Source organism: Pan paniscus, chromosome 22 (assembly GCF_029289425.2).
Source record: "Pan paniscus chromosome 22, NHGRI_mPanPan1-v2.0_pri, whole genome shotgun sequence".
Lineage (NCBI taxonomy): Eukaryota > Metazoa > Chordata > Mammalia > Primates > Hominidae > Pan > Pan paniscus.
The window spans coordinates 2,670,016-2,674,645 of NC_073271.2; the positions used below are offsets into that span (position 1 = coordinate 2,670,016).

The following is a 4,630-nucleotide window of genomic DNA, read 5'->3' on the forward strand; positions in this document are numbered from 1 at the left end:
TATAATAAGCAATGAGAAATAAATTATACTATCATTCAGATAATGTTGAGGAAAGTAAATAGAAACACTAATGATAAGTTTTTCTATGCAGTAAACTTAAACACACAAACTGAAATTTTATTAATGTGAGGTGCATACTAAGTAATTCACTTTTTATATAACACATAAATTCAAGCATGCTATTCTGAAATCCCTGAAGCTAAAATTATAGGCTAATTTGGGATACATAAAAATCAAAAAGTGAAAACGTGCAGATCACAGTCCCACTAAGCTTTATATAAGATTAAATAATAAAATAACTCAATAAGAAATAATGTAACAATTAAGAATTTATTCTATTCTTGGCAGATTTCTAAGTTTTTCTATGGCATTAAGGTCTTTAAAAATTCTTTGAGGTGAGTAGATACAATAAACTATTCCACAGGTGAGGTGCTTGGAATAGAGAGTTCACGTTTTTAAGTTAATTTCTATCAAGGAAAAGAAAACTTTTTGACCTACATTACCAGAGATGAAAAAAAAGAATAAAGTGAAATAGAAGCTTCACTATATCATATGTGCTGAGGTGTTTTGGGCTCTGATAAAAGTTTTTCCGATTTTTTTGCAGGATCACATTTGAAATCATAGGACTGAAAATTATGAAGCAGAAACGTTTGTCCTTGGTGTTTCTGAAATATGTGAACCAAACCCCAATGCCTGCACTTTTACTCTCACAAACTTATGACATGAGGCACAGATTTTTACAAAATAACTTAATATAGAATTCTCGCAAAATGTGCAGATTTCCCCAGATCCCCCAAAACAATGGAAAAGCACTCAGACCACAAAGCCTTCAAGGGAATAACAGAAAGAAGAGGAGAACTTTGGCTGTCACTGTGAATGCCCTGGAATGTTAGTGGAGGGACAGGAGGAGCCTTAGAAGATTTAGGAGCATAATAAGCATAGGGTAGGAAATGTCCATCTGTGGCAGCAAAAGAAGTAAATCTAGGATTTTCCAGAACCAATTTCATTGAAGCAGAACTTCCAACACCACATTTTTAAAGTGTCCTCCTTGGCCTTTGCACCTCTCATCTTTGTTATTTGTTCATTCTTGCCTATTGGGGTGATGCCTATTATTTTCTCTCTTTTTACATTCCAAAGATATTTCCTTTACTGTAGAACAGGGGCATCCAAGGGAGAATCTCACCACGACCCCAGGTCTAGAGCGCCCGGAGTCCGCGATCCCTGGGAATGGAGGCGGCTTCGGCCTGGGGTCGTGGTGAGATTCGTTGGTGGCTGCGCGATTGTGGCGGAGTTGCAAACAAACGGGTTTCATCACCTTAAATGGTTTTGAACCAAAGAAGCTGTATTCCCTTAAAAAGACGGACAGCCCATCGTGTGAACTATAGAGTTTGTGAACAAATTTATATAGGGTTCATAGTGGCGTCATGCACGCAGACTCCTGCGAGTTCCCCTAAGTTCTTAGAGGACTGCTTTGCCTTTTGATCTGAGAGTTGCAAAGTTCCCTAAAGAATGGCCCTTGTGGATAAGCGCTGAGTCAAGAGACAGCGATTGGACAGAATTTGTGAGGAATTCGCCCCCAGATCATGAAAGTCACCCTGAACCCCGCCTCGTGGTGGCTCTGCTGGATGGACGGGACTGCACTGTGGACATGCCCATCCTGAAGGACCTGGCCACCTAGCCTTCTGTGAGGCTCAGTCCATGCAGGAGATCCACGAGAAAGTTCTAAACGAAGTCGTGGGCGCCATGATGTACCACACCTTCTCCCTCACCAGGGAGGACCTGGAAAATTTCACGGCCCTGAGAGTGATCGTGCAGGTGGGCAGTGGCTACGACAACGTGGCCATCAAGGCTGCTGACGAGCTCGAAATTGCTGTGTGCAGCATCCCGTCCGCAGCCGTGGAAGAGACAGCCGACTCCACCACCGGCCACATCCTCAATCTGTACTGGGGGAACAGGTCGCTGTACCAGGCACTGAGGGAAGGCACGCGAGTTCAGAGCGTGGAGCAGATTGGCGAGGTGGCCTCAGTAAAGGCCCGCATTCGTGGGGAGATATTGGGCCTCATCGGCTTCGGTCGCACGCAGCAGGAGGTTGCAGTTCGAGCCAAGGCCTTTGCAGAATGGGATCGAGCGGTCCCTGGGTGTGCATAGGGTCTACACCCAGCAGGATTTGCTGTATCAGAACGACTGCGTCTCCTTGCACTGCAGTCTCAACGAACAACACTACCACCTTATCCATGACTTTATCATAAAGCAGATGAGGCAGGGAGCATTCCTTGTGAACGCAGCCCGTGGTGGCCTGGTGGACGAGAAAGCCTGAGCACACACCCTCAAGGAGGGCAGAATACGAGGGGCAGCCCTCGACGTGAATGAGTCGGAACACTTTAGTTTTGCTCAGGGTCTGTTTAAAGATGCCTGGAATCTCATCTGCACTCCTCTCACTGCCTGCTACAGCCAGCAGGTGTCACTGGAGATGAGCGAGGCAGTTGCCACTGAGATCCGCCAAGCCATCATAAGTCGCATCCCGGGAAGCTTAAGAAACTGTGTGAACAAGGAATTCTTTGTCACATCAGCGCTTTGGTCCGTAATAGACCAGCAAGAAATTCATCCTGAGCTCAGTGGTGCTACCTACAGATATCTGCCAGGCATGGTGGGCGTGGCTCCAGGAGGACTTCTGCAGCCAGGGAAGGCATCATCCCTGGAGACATCCCAGTGACTGACAACCTCCCAACAGTGGTACATCCTTCCCAAGGGCCCTCTCCCAACAGCCCACAAAACATGGGGACAATCGAGAGCATCCCAACGAGCAATAGCAGAGAATGCTGGAAGGTAATTATTCAGATATACTTGGGAACAGTGAAAAATAGATAATCTAAGAGAAAAAGAATCTGACGGCCTTTTTAGCTGATTCCGGACATATGCATCATTGTTGTTGCAGTGTTAAAACAAGAGCTAGAAAACTGACAATGTCGTCTGCTTACGGAAGCTCTGAAAGACTAGGGTGTGATTTATTAACGATCAACTTCTATTATTGTGTGTTAAGTTTTTCATCTGTGCGTCAAATCACAAAGAATAAATAGAACTTTTCCCTTTATCAGTCCCTTAGGCACAGCAGGTCCTGAACACCCTGCTTATATGTTGCATCAGCAGTTCAAATATCAAAATAAAAACCATGAAGAGGAAATCTGCATCCTGTGACTTGAGTCCCTTCAGTCTACAGGGACTGGTTACTGCTTTTTGCTAATAGGAAGATTACATTACTAGAAAATGTGGAGTAAACTGCTTGCCTGTGGTAAACACCTGCATGCAAAGGATTGAAGACAGTACCGGCTCCTGTACAGAGACGCGTCTCTCACATCTGAGCTGCATATTGAGGGGCAAGTTGGTTGTAAGTTCAGTAAAAGCCGCTGATGATGCAAAAAAAAAAAAAGTATTAAGTTTCACAAGCTGTTAGTAATCAAGTATATTTTCTCAGTTTCAGATCCTCTGCGATTTTATTGAGTGGAAAGTCTTGCGCTGAAAGGGTTCAAGAAAAATAATATTGCATTTCCTTATGTCACAGGAAACACTTTTAATGGTAACTTGTCAGACTATGAACAAACCCACTTTTTAAGATATTGATAAAGTCTTCTTTTCTTCACGTGATATTTTATACAAGAACACTTCAGATGTATTGGATGTGGCTGATTTTAACAAATCCTATTAGATTTGTATCAATTAGTTACATGTTCTATTCATAGTCTTTTGTGAATCATTGCCTTTTTGTTTAAAAAGATGGCCTATTTTGAGCCTTTGTATAAGTACATTCCTGTTTTTGTGACAAAAGAAAAACTTTAAATTTGTCCCAAAGAGAAAAATAACGGCTATCAGAAGTATGCTTTGTTTTAGTGCGAGTTACCGTTACTGTATTTGTGTATTGTAAAGGTGGACATTCTAATTACATTAAAATGTAATTAGAAAAAAGTTCTTAATGAACAAAAACAGAACATAGACAACAAAAGAATATTAGAAGTGATGCATGAAGAAAACGAGATATCAATAAAAAGATTTTTAAAAACCAAGAAAAATTGTGACTCTGAAGAACACAGTAACTGTATTAAAAATTTAATCAGCAGTCAGAAGAGCAGATTTAATAAAGCAGAAAAAATTAGACAGTTGACAACATTGCACTTATAAATACTGATTCATGAAAACAAATTTTTTAAACTGAATAGAGAAAAAATGAAAATTGGGACTTACAGCACACCACCAAGTGGACCACTGTATTTATAAAAGGAGTCTTAGAAAAACAGTATAGGAGAAAAATAATAAAGAGGATATTTTTAAAAAGTAGCTGAGAACTCCCTAGATGACAAGGTAATTAAACAAGAAGAAATCATGCTAAACAAAAACTTTCAACTGGAATAATTTCACTTCAGAAAAAAAAGTTAAGCATTTCCAAAACAAATAAAAGTTGAGTGTGTTACTAACCACTGGAACAGTGCTAAAGGAAATGTAAAAGAAAGTCTATCACGTCCAAAAATTACAATATATACTGCACAGCATCATAAAAGCATATGAAAATAGAAAGCTCTCTATTAAAGGTAAATACATAAACAGCTATAGAAATCTCTACTGTCATAATGATGGTGCA

The 4,630-nt window shown here is 40.9% G+C and overlaps 1 pseudogene; it reads left to right on the forward strand.

Moving 5' to 3' along the window:
- Positions 1-207: 207 nt before the first annotated feature.
- On the forward strand, positions 208-4,058 carry LOC117978896 (C-terminal-binding protein 2-like; annotated as a pseudogene).
- The last annotated feature ends 572 nt before the right edge of the window (positions 4,059-4,630 follow it).